Source organism: Phocoena phocoena, chromosome 5 (genome assembly GCF_963924675.1).
Source record: "Phocoena phocoena chromosome 5, mPhoPho1.1, whole genome shotgun sequence".
Taxonomy (NCBI): Eukaryota; Metazoa; Chordata; class Mammalia; order Artiodactyla; family Phocoenidae; genus Phocoena; species Phocoena phocoena.
In genome coordinates this window covers 20,124,348-20,137,681 of record NC_089223.1, presented here as the reverse complement: position 1 = coordinate 20,137,681, position 13,334 = coordinate 20,124,348, and positions in this window count along the sequence as shown.

Sequence of the window (13,334 nt, the reverse complement as noted above, 5' to 3'; positions counted from 1 at the left end):
TAGTTTGGACATGATTTATTGACTTAAGGTTCTTCTCTAAACTGAAAGTGAAATGCATGCCTTCCGAAGATGTTTTGGCTTTGTTAATTCTGTAATAAGCATTTCATTGAGAAATATCAATCCAGTTATACAATTTTCCAATGAGTGAATTTTTCGTTTTATCTTTTGCTTTAAAAATAACTCAAGGGTAGATGTCATACTGTTAAAACTGTTGGATTCAAAGTACAAATGAGAAATTAGTAATATACCTCTCCACAAGGTAAGAAACTTTTTTTGGCTCTATTTTTAGAATAAATACTGAGATTCCCTCAAAATAACAGCTTTTATAGTAGGCATATCATTTCTTAAAAGCCAACCACGAATAAAACATACTTGTTAGAGCTTCTGGATTCCTAATTGGCTTTCAAATTGACCTTTTTAGCCATAGACAGCCCTTAAGTGTTTATAGAGATGACTTCCTTAAACTATTGTCATAATGATTAGATGTGTCCAGTTCTCTGTATCTTTGACTTGATGCTTTCTATATTTCGTATGTCACTTCTAAGGGAATAAGCCATAAAGGCTTCTCCAGGTTTAAGAGAACAGTAATGTACCTGGAAAACCAACATTTTTGAATGTATGAACACTGGACTTGAGATCATCTGCAATGAAACCTTCAAAAGAATCCAAGAATTTGTCCTCCCCAGCCCCCATATATATTACTAGTGCCATGTATAGGACTGAAGTGATCGTTAGATTAAAAATTGATTTTGGTTCTTCCTGTTTCCTATGTCTTTTAATGCATAACTCAGATTTTAAATACTTAAGTTTCTCTTAACCTATGGGGATTATAGTCCAGTTGAGCTGTTAATGATAAATTATATTTTAAGTGACTCATTTTTGTTCCTGGGCAGGTTTGCAATGTGATAATCAGATTTAAAAGAAAAAAAATAACTTACTACTCTGCTTTCCTGTGTGGGTGTACTCACAATTTTTTAAAGTATGAACCACAGTTAACTGGTGGTCTCAGGGGTAGTGAAACACTCACTTTTTTTTTTTTTTAATGGCTTAGTTGACATACTTCAGATACTGATCATGCTGTGTTAGTGATTTTGGAAGTGACTCAAATTAGCCATGTTTTGTGTTGGCATAACAAAACTGTTAAATGATTGTTGATTACAGTTTTAAGTGAATTTGTCTCTATTTTATGAGGAACCCAGTGCAAGTCACTAAATATTGTCTAATAGTGACATCTGCATAACACTTGTAATAGCTAAGGTTAATAGAGCTTAAAGGATTGTTACCATTAAAGTCTGTGTTTAAAGACACTCTGGTCTTAACTCGGTAATTCCAGCTAACATGAAATCCACACTTTAACTTAATACTGTGTGTGAGTTCTATTTTTGAATTTCTTACAGTTATAACAAAAACTATGGTCTGTAAAGAATTTAGGACAGTGATTCTCAAAACGTGACCCCAAGACCAGCAATAATCAGTATCATTTGGGAAGTTCTCTAAAACGGAAGTTATCAGATCCCACTCCAGGCCACTGATTGAGAAACTATGGAATGGTACCCAGTGGCCTGTTTTGAAAAACCATCCAGGTGAAGGCTCTTCCTAGTTCTCCCTTGTGGTAGACTATGGCAGTGATACTTCCGACCCTATGATGATTTTACTCATTTTACTCTTGATGTTTCATGGCTGTAAGAGAACTTGTTATATTGTATGCCCAAGTATTACATTTCTAACAATGACAGATTCATAGTACTTTTAATACTGTGGGTTGATTTACATGTTTACTTAATAAGATTTATTAACATCCTACAGTGAACTAATTTGAGTAACAGTCTAACCCAGTGACATTCAAATTTATAACTAAGACCTAACTTTATTCTGGGAATGCATAATTCAGCCAGTAGCCAAGTAGTAGTTAAAATGAGTAACCAGGTGCAAGAGTTTTCCTGCCAAGTGTTGGCTAGATAACCTAGCTGAACAAGGATTTGAGCCCTGGTCTCATTCTGTGGCCTAAGCAACTTTTGGGGGGCTGTGGGAGGTGGTTTGAAAACGTAAGATGTCATGTGAAGGGTGTTAGCAGTCTTCATTGAATTTAGAAGATACTGAACGTAAGGTAGCTATTAAAACTTTCTACTCTCCCAATATAACAGAAAAATAAACAGTAAGGGTATTTGGACCAGAATTTTAAGACATGACAGCCCCTCCCCCTCCAAAATAAAAGTTATGGAAGAACTTGTGTTGAAAGGTCAAAAAGTTCTGGGAAGACTAGGAAGATTGCAGTTAGCCGAGTGTTTTTTTTCAGGTCCCCAGTAATTAACCAATATTTTGCATTCTTTCCTGATACTCTGTTAAACTACTAGTTCCTTTCTTTGCCTCATTTTAAAGAATTTTTTAATGAATAACTCTGGTACACAGTGTTCCTGATAGTTGCTTTTTTACATGGAATATGTTGTTTTAACATTCCGTTGTTGATAATCTCTTCCCAAGTTGTACACTTTCTGGATGAAATAATGTATTTAAAAAATTTTAAAAGCCCTCAATTTTTTTCTGTATTGTAGAAAATGGTTTTATGAAATAACTACTTTTCATTCTTACTATTGTCTGAGCCTCTATGTAACCTCGATTCCTTGTTTACCATATCAAATTTGAGTATTGTCAAGTAAGGCCAAACAATGAAGTACTTTCATGCCCTAGTTGCTTAAGAACACAGTTAACCATTGTGATATGTTGACCTACCAGCCATTTCTCCTGAACTTCCTGTTCAGGAACTTCCTATTCATCATGCCATCTGGCTGTCTAAAGGATGACTGACTTGATTTCTACATGCAGACACACGCCCCTACCTCCTCTTGTCCTCAGTAAGTACAAACATTTTAGTTGCACTGGCCCCAAGCCTAGGCATTAACCTTGATTTCTCACACTTCCAAATTAAACAGCAATTCTGTCAGTTCTACCTAATTATTTTTTTTTCAGAATCTACCTATTCACCATATTCACTGCTGTCACAGTGGTCTAAATCTACATCATCTCTTGGATTCTTGCAATAACCTGAGTAGTGTCCCTGCTTTTTACTTTGCAGTAATCTATCCCACACTCAGCAGCCAGCATATTCCTTTTAAACCATATCTGATTGTGTTATCGCTTTGCTCCAAACCTAATGGTTTCTCACCTCATTCAGAGCAAAAGCCAAAATCCTAAAAGCAATTTACAGGCTGGAATGACTTTTCCCACCACATTAACTTCTTCCCTAATCACTCTTCCCCACCAACTTCCTCAGCTCCATCACACAGGCCTCTGCTGAGGTTTGAACACAGCGGGGTTTTTCTTACCTCAAGATGTTTCCCTTGTTCTTCCCTTTATCTGGAATTATAAAGTACAGCTCTTTCTTCCCTGTTAAGTCTCTGTTCAAATGTCAACCCATCAGTGTTTTTTCCTCAACTATTCTATATAAAATACCAGCACAGCACCGCCACTATAGAGTGCACTGTGGTGTATTCTGTAATACCCACCTTAAATGTAATATTTACTGTTAACTCCCCAACCTCACCCCAGAATGTAAGCTCTGTAAGAACAGGATTTTTGTTTTGTTCCCCTACATGACTTAGGTGACTGCCTGGCACATTGTTAGGTGGTCAGATATTTAATAGACGACTATGAGCTAAATATTAGGCTTTGCCAAAAGTATTCCTTGTTTTTCTTTAACTCCAAAAGTACAAAAACCAAAAGCTTCAGTATACTATAGAAAAATAATTAATGGAACCTTGACTGACTTAAAGGCCACCTCAGTGAGTGGATGGACATTTCAGTACAGATGGTTACACTGACCATCTCTCCTGTGAAAAAGCAACTAAACATGGTGGGAAAAAACACTTTTTAAAAATGTGTTTTAAAAAAAAATCTGTCAAGAAAGAAAGTACTCTCAAGCCAAAACCAAATTAAAACAGGAAGCTGACTATAATCAGAAACTAGCTTTCATCTTGAACACGCTTGAAGAACCAATGAAATGTATTTTCATGACCTTTGCAAAGCCCAGAATGCATCCAAAGAGTGGTGTTCAAACAGGATAAACCCATCCTTAATACATACGATGAGGAGTTTGCATATCTTGAATCTTGATGCTCTGTGGCAGGAGAGTATTCTCTCAGAATATGTAATAATAGTTTGGCCTTTGTGAAGATTTGTAGCCCTAAATCTTACTACATAGGTAGTCTGAGAAAACCCAAGCAGAAGGTTTATTTTTTAAAGTTCCAAATCAGAGCAACCCAGTGCTGGCGGAAGCAAACAAATACTCTGCAGGGACTCAATGATAGCTCACAGTTAAAAATCAGAAAGGAAAATAAAAGTACAAAGCAACATAGTGCCATGAGTAGGAATTGACTTGCAAAAATTTCAGACATTAAAAAACATCAGGTCATCCAAATTGGAAAGGAGGAAGTAAAACTACATTGGCAGTGGATGTGATATAGAATATAAATTATTAGAGCTAATAATTAAGCAAAATTGCAGGATACAAAACACCAGTTTTTGGGGTTTTTTTGACCACACAGCTTGCAGGATCTCAGTTCCCTGATCAGGGATTGAACCTGGGCCATGGCAGTGAAAGCCTGGAATCCTAACCATTAGGCCACTAGGGAACTCCCTCAGTTGTATTTCTATAAGCAATGAAGAATCCTAAAATGAAATTAAGAAAACAATTCCATTTATAATAGCATCAAAAAGAAATAAGAATAAATTTAACCAAGGAAGTGGCAAAACTTGTATACTGAAAACTACAAGGTATTTCTGAAAAAAAGTCCTAAATAAATGGGAAGACACACTGTGTTCATGGATTAGATTTATTATTGTTGAGATGGCAGTGATCCCCAAAGCAATCTACAGATTCAATGCAAACCCTATGAAAATCCCAATGATTGTTTTTGCAGAAATGGGAGATACAAAAATTCATACAGAATTGCAAAGGAGCACAAAAAAACAATCTTGAAGAAGAACAAAGAGGACTCATACTTTCTGATTTCAAAATTTACTACAGAGCTACAGTCATCAAACCAGTATGGTACTAGCATAAAGGTAAATTTATAGACCAATGGAATATAATTGAGAGTCCAGAAGTAAGCTCATATACGTATTATGGCCAACAGGGTGCCAAGACCACTCAATGGGGAATGAACAGTCTCTTCAACAAATGGTGCTGAGACAACTGGATATTAACATGCAAAAAAAAAGGAATTTGGGCCGTTACCTCACATTATATACAAAACAACTCAAAATGGATCAAAGTCCTTAATGGAAGATCTAAAACTATAAAACTCTTAGAAGAAAAGAGGAGTAAATTTTCATGACTTTGGATCTGGCAATAAATTCTTAGATATGATACCAAAAGCACAAGCAACGAAAGAAAAAATAGATAAAGGACTTCCTCAAAATTGTAAACTTCTGTGTATCAAAGTGAAAAGACAACCTAAAAGCAGAAAGTATTTGCAAATCACATATCTGGTGAGGGTCTAATATCCAGAATATATAAAGAATCCTTAAAAAAAAAAAAAAAAGAAACCCAATTTAAAAATGGGCAAAAGATTTGAAAAGACGTTTCTCAAAAAAAAAAACCAAAAAGATGTACAAGTACCCAGCAAACGTGAAAAAGATGCTCAACATCATTACTATGCAAATCAAGATAAGAGACCACTTCACACTTGATAGGATAGCTATAATTTTAAAAAATGGAAAATAAGTGTGAGGATTTGGAGAATCTAGAACCATTGTACATTGCTGGTAGGAATGTAAGAAGATCCAGCTTCTATGGAAAGCAGTTTGGTAACTCCTCAAAAAATTAAACACCGAATTGCCATATGACTCAGCAATTACATTCCTAGATATATACACAAAAGAATTAAAAACATGTTCAAACACACATCTGTACATGAATATCCATAGCATTACTCACAATAGTCAAAGATGGAAACAATGGATGAATGAATAAACAAAATGTGATAGATCCATACAATGGCATATTATTCAGCCATAAAAAGGAATGTAGTACTGATACATGCTACAATGTAGATGAATCTTGAAAACATCATATTAGGTGAAAGAAGCCAGACGTAAAAGGAAACATATTGTGTGCTTCCATTGGTATGAATATCCAGAATAGTTAAATCTAGAGAGACAAAAGGCAGATTGGTATGTGCCAGGTACTGGGTGTGGGGGAGAAAAGAATGAGTAGTGACTGCTTAGCAGGTATGAGGTCTCCCTTGTGAGTGATAAAAATACCTTGGGAGTAGATAGAGGTGATGGTTACACAACATTGTGAACACACTGAATGTCAGTAAATGGTACATTTTTAAATGGTTAATTTCATGTTATATGAATTTCCTATCCAAAAACTCAGCCACAAAAGGCAGTAGCCGACACTTAGGTAATAATTTTTAGGTGCCAATAACTGTTCTGAATTCTGAATTCTTAACCCTTAATTCTCATAACAAACATATACTTATTACTTACATTATTATCAACAAACATATACTTAATTAACAGACATATACTTACATGACTGTTTCTGCTTTACTGATGAGGAAACTGAGGAACAAAGACGATGAATGACTTACCCAAAGTTACTCAGTTAATGGCAGAGGTTGTGATATAAATCCAGGTAATGAAATTCCAGAGTCTTACCTCTTAATCATTATGCCAGAAATAAAAGTTTCAAATATGAATAAAGAGCAAGAGACTATAAAAAACGACAGATTTGAAAATTAACCAAAAGCAGTACTTCCAGAAATTTAAAAAAAATAGAATAACTGAAATTTAAACTCAGAAGACAGGTTTAATATCCCAACAGACATAGATGAATAAAGAATTAGAGCAGTGGAAGTTATGAAGAAATTCTGAATGTACCACAAAGAGATGTAAAGAGTCTAAGAAACATGGAGTGAGATGTGAATCAGTCTAACATGTCTAATTGGAGCTTGAGTTCAATTTATTGCCTCTAGGCCCTAAATGCACATTTCAATAAATACATCCTCTGTGGGGCTTCCCTGGTGGTGCAGTGGTTGAGAGTCCGCCTGCTGATGCAGGGGACACGGGTTCGTGCCCAGGTCCGGGAAGATCCCACATGCTGCGGAGCGGCTAGGCCTGTGAGCCATGGCCGCTGAGCCTGCGCGACCGGAGCCTGTGCTTCGAAACGGGAGAGGAAAGAAATATATATCCTTTGTGATAAAAAACTGAATTCCTTTACGATTTCCCTTTAAAACGAACACAATATTAAGCTTTCTCAGTAGAAGGCACTGGAGGGATATTGCAGGAATAAAGAGGCTCTCCAGCTGTTCCTGGTATGGGCTGGGGGTTGGCTGGGGTGGGTTTGAAGACATTTAGTAAATTTCCACAGCCCCAGAACGCAATCCATCTGTGACCTTGCAGCCTTGGCCAGGTGATAATCTTTTTGCAGGCCCCCTTGAGATAATTTTTTTGCAGCCCCCTTGACATGGAAACCAAAGTTCCTGCATGGCCTGCACACAGTTTCTTGTGGCCTGGAGGATTACACACATGAACAACGTGTGCAGCCCACCTGTAGTCCAGGGGTCCGTACAGAGCTGTTATTTCCTCTGCAAATAAAGTAGATTACCTGCAAAAAGAAAAGAAAAAAAAAAGTCAATAGGTTGATTGATGGAAGAGCAAAAATGAAAGATTTCTCAATAGCAACGGAAACAGAAGGCAGTGGAATATTAACTTCAATACACTGAGAAGAAATAGCTATCACCCTAGAATTCTATACCAAGGAAAGTATCTTTCAAGAACAAGGATGAATGACATGGATAAATTTGAAAAACACTGTTGAACAAAAGAAGTAAAAAAAAAACCATAGTGTATGATTCTATTTGCATGACATCCGAGAGACAAAATTAAACCATGATGCTAGAAAGCAGAAGAGTGATTACCTGGAATGGGAGGAATTTGGAGAGAAGCACAAGAGAACTTTCTAGGATTAAATATTCTGTATCTTAATGGGGGTGTGATTACACAAGTATATATGTTTGCCAGAACTCACTGAACTGTGCACTGTGATGGTTAATTTTATGTGTCAACTTGACTGGACCACAGGATGCCCAGAGAACTGGTTAAACATTATTTCTGGGTGATTTGGTGAGGGTCTTTTCAAAAGTGATCAGCATTTGAATCTGTAGACTAAATCAGATCGTCCTCCCTGCTGTGAATCGGCATCACCCAATCCATTGAGGGCCTAAGTAGAACAAAAAGGCAGAAGAAGAAATAATTTTCTCTCTGCCTAACTACACAGGTTAGAACATGGCTGTTCTTCCAAAGCTGATGTATATACAAACATCCTTTATTAAAAGATCATCTGGAACAGAAGAATCCAGTGCCTCTGCTCACAAGATGTTCAGAAATATCAGAGAATTATCTTCCAATATTTCAGAACAAATTGGATATGTGAATTTTCACTGCAAAATTTATGAAATTGAATACAGATCAAAAGTGAGGGGCTTCCCTGGTGGCGCAGTGGTTGGGAGTCCGCCTGCCAGTGCAGGGGACGCGGGTTCATGCCCCGGTCCGGGAGGATCCCACATGCAGCGGAGCGGCTGGGCCCGTGGGCCGTGGCCCCTGGGCCTGCGCGTCCGGAGCCTGTGCTCTGCGGCAGAAGAGGCCACAACAGTGAGAGGCCCGCGTACCGCAAAAATAAAAGAAAAAAAAAAGTGAGGTGTGCTGTAAGTATAAAATTTACAATAGATTTTGAAGTCTTAGTATGAAAAAAGAGTGTAAAATATCTCAATAATTATATTGAATACATGTTAAAATAGTATTTTGAATATATTGGTTTAAATAAAATGTATTATTAATTTCACCTGTTTCTTTTTACTTTTTAAAATGTGACTACTAGATATTTTTGAATTACGTGTGAGTATTACATAATTCTATCGAACTGCTCTGGGTGTCTGATTTGTATTGCACAGCCCTAGAACGATCGAGTAGCCTAATGAATATAAATTAAGAGAAAGTGTTGTCTTTGCCTGAGTCCTCTAGCAAACAGTGACTGAGGCAAAGCTTAATTGCTAATTTTTAATTAATTAATTAATTTTTGTGAGGTACAGTCCCAGAATAGTGAGAGTGTAGGAAAAAGGAATTAAGACAGAGGAATTGGGAAAAACAACTTTGGGCCGTTGCTGGGGAAGCCTGATCCCATGTTCTGCAGCATGGTGCTTCATCTGAGATTAGAAGTGACAATAGAAGCCAGAATCACCAAGGGACTGATTGGTTTAAGCCTGGGTGCTGCGGCTACTGAGGATCTTGCCATGGTGGCTTGTCTTGTCTCTGTCGGGTTATGGTTACTGTAATTTCCCACTGATAGTTAACTCTGGGCATGGAAGTAGTAAGAGATGTTCCAATGCCTCTCCTAGGTTCCAAACATAATCCTCCCTGCTTTTCACTGAGTTGTAGCAACCCTAGCTTCATCTGGTAATCAGTTCATTACCCCAGTCAGTATATTAGCTCATCCTTTACCTGCTTGTCCACTAGAATAAGAAACCCAGAGTGACTCCACAGTATTAGTCACAACTTCCAAATGGGTGGAACCCTGTACCTTCCCCAACTCTGGATCCAAGACTTCTGACCTAACAGCATCAACAGTTTCAGGAACAGGAAACATAAATTCCATTCGTGAGTCACTGAGACTGATGATGAAGGAGGCTACTCCTGCTTTTATATCCTGGTTTTTACACCTGTGGATTCTAATTTGGGGAGATATAGCACCACATGTTGACCATAGTTCAGTGCATATACCACATCCCGTGGGAAAGTGCTCCAGCCCCGCAAGGTGCTGTCCTTAAGCTGAGTTTTCCACAGGCCATTCCACTGGTTTGGGTTTTTTGTTGTGTTGTTTTTTGTTGTTTTTTTTTTTTGTTGTTGTTTTTGAGAGGAGGTTGGCTGCTCCTGTGATAGGGTACTTGGTAAAATAAGTGTTTCTCAAGGTCATGAGCCCACCTGCCCATCTTCACATCTCCTTTTACATCAAGTGGATCTGTTTTCTAAGGCACTGGTAGGGATCCCATTTTAAGAAATGAAGAATTCTGTCAACTCTCAGATGGTGCTAGTAGAGACACTGCAGTCCGGGAAGGCAGAACATATTCAGAATCTATTAATTTCAGTATATCAATTTGATGCCCCAATCAAGGAGGAAGGTGTCCAATGTAATCAATGTGCCAACAGGTGGCTGTCTGGTCCTCGTAAGGAATGGTACCTTTATCTAGGGCTCAGCATCAGTCTCTGCTGCTGGGTGGTTGGGCAATCAGCAGAGGTAGGAAGATATCCTTGGTGAGAGAAAGCCCACGTTGGGTCCATGCATAGCCTTCATCCCTGCTACCATGGCCACTCTCTTCTTGTGCCCAATGTCAAGTACTGGGATGGTGCATAGAGAGGCCAGCTAAAATTCATAGGACTGTCTTTCTGTGTACTTGGCTGTCAAGAGCTTCCTCTGTACATGTTCTCTTGTGAACATTAATGTGAGTTACAAAGAAACAGCATGTGTTGTGCCCACTCCTACAGTCCGTCCGCATATTATCTACCCAGACCTCCACGTCACCTATCTTCTAGTTTTATTTCTTTTAAGGCCCTGACCAACCAAGTAAGACTTTTGGCTCTGCCCAGGTGTCAATATATAACTGTGCCTCAAACCACCTCTCCTGTCACATGAAGTGAAAAACAAACATTTATCTCACAAGTCTGTGCACTGGGAACATTTCCCTTCACCAGTGTCATTCAGGGCCACTCCTAAGTGGGGCTGTAATGTGGCAGCAGTCCTTTTATGGCCAGTTCCAATACATATTGCACCAGCCCAGGTATGAATCAGGCCTCTGTCAATCAGGCAGGAGGAATTCCCCTTGAAGTCATCAGTGCAGAGGAGACGGTGACATGGAAGGCTAGACTACCAATTCATGTAATTTTCTTGGACTTCCGTTTGAGTCTGGATGTATCACTTTCTATCCACTGTGGAACATTGCAGCCTCTGCCCAGCTTTATGGCTTGGTTGATTTGCAGACCCTCAGTTCAGGCTGCATAGTCACTTGGTGTACCACGGTCAGAGGTTTGGTCTCTGCTAAGACCCAGTAGTACGGTAGGACCTATTTTTCCAACAGAGCAGTTCTCTATGGTGAAGCACATAGCCTTGCTCCAGAGTATACGGGTCTACACTGTGAGTCTTCTATTAGAGCTTGCCCAAAGCTCCACAGACACTCCATGGATATCTCCAGCACTATTAGATCTGTTGGGTCATATGATATAAGTGTGGTTTTTCAGGCCTGACCATAGGCAATTACAAAGACTTTACCTGAAAGGCTTCACGAGGTAAAGCTGTCCTCCCCAATCAGACTTGGTATACAGTCTAAGTATTATAATCTCTAAAGGGAGTTGCAGTGAAGGACCTATTATTGCCCCTCTGACTGTTCATGCTCTTCACATATTTACATTTCTAGTTTCATTGACTTCATTCCATGTTCTCTTTATCTGAGGCCTTGGGCAGAGGTCATCTTCAGGTGACTGCACTGAGATCTCCTTATTGGAGAGGAGAAGTGGGAAACCCTGAATACATTTATTCCTACTCAAACTCAGTACCCAGCAATTTTCCACTCCTAGCCCTTCCTCCTCATTCTCCTCCCCTACCCCAGGGCCCATAAAACAGCCAGAGCCTTTTGTTCAGGACTCTCTCAACGTGAGACAACACACACATCTGTGCTGATCCACCTGACCCGTGACTGGTGTGCCATTTTCTTGGGCAATGAAACAGGGGAGAGTTGGCGTCTTCTCCAGTTTTAGCCTCTTGCTTATACTATCACTGTAAGTGGTTGAAGTCTTCACTGTTACTTTCAGTTTGGCTCCTTTTTGCTTTAATTGGTTGCTCTGACTCCTGACAGCTCAGATCTCTCTTCCAGCTCAGCTTAGTTCCTGATAGGGTAGCATTAATCCTCCAACTTTGTTCTTCTTCAATATTGTGTTGGTTATTCTGGATCTTTTGCCTCTCATATAAACTCTAGAATCTGTTTGTTAAAATCCACAAAATAACTGGCTGGGATTTTGATTGGGATTGCATTGACTCTATAGATCAAGTTGGGAAGAACTGACATCTTGACAATACTGAGTCTTTCTATCCATGAACATGGAGCATCTCTCCATTTATTTAGTTCTTCTTTGATTACTTTCATCAGAGTATTGTAGTTTTCCTCATGTAGATTTTAAACATTTTTGTTATATTTATACTTAAGTATTTTATTTTGGGGGGTGCTAATGTAAGTAGCATTATGTTTTTAATTCCAAATTCTAATTGTTCATTGCTGGTATATAGGAAAATGATAGACTTTTGTATACTAACCTTGTATCCTGTAACCTTGCTATATTATTGCTATATTATTATTTCCAGTGTTTTTTGTTGTTGTTGTTGTTGATTTTATACATAGGCAATCATGTCATCTGCAAACAAAGATAGTTTTATGTCTTCCTAAACTGTATACTATTTATTTCCTTTTCTTTTCTTACTACATTAGTTAGGGCTTCCAATACGATGTTGAAAAGGAGTGACAAGAGGAGGCCTCCTTGCCTTATTCCTGATCTTAGCAGAAAAACTTTTAGTTTCTCACCGTTTAGTGTAATGTTAGATGTAGATCTTTGTGTTCTTTACTAAGGTGAGGAAGTTCCCCTCTATTCCTAGTGTGTGGAGTTTTTATCATGAATGGGTACTGGACTTTGTCAAGTGTTTTTTCTGTATCTATTGATATGATAATGTGATTTTTATTTTTTAACCCATTGTTGTGATGAATTACATTAATTGATTGAATGTTGAACCAGCCTTGCATACCCAGAATAAATCCCACTTGGTCAAGATTCATATATATATATATAAATATATATATATATATACTTTTTTTTTAATATATATATTTTTGGATTCAATTTGCTACTGTTTTGTTACAGAGTTTTCCATTTATGTTCATGAGAGATATTGGTCTATAGTTCTCTTTTACTGTAATGTCTTTGTCTGGTGTTGGTATTAGACCAGTGCTGGCCTAATATTTTAAATTCTTGTCCTGGTAATCCAACATCCCTGCTATATCTGAGTCTGGTTCTAGGGCTTGCTCTGTCTCTTTTTGCCTTGTAATTTTTTGTTGAAAGCCATACGTGATGTGTGCAGTGAAATGAACAGTGGCAAAGAGGCCTTTAGTGATATAATGGGAAGGTATGAGGAGAGGGGAAGCTGTCTATAGTCTTATGATTAGGCCTTAGTCTTTTAGTGAACTTGTGTCCTGGGCTGTGAATTTAATAAATGCTTCTTTTTTTTTTTAGCC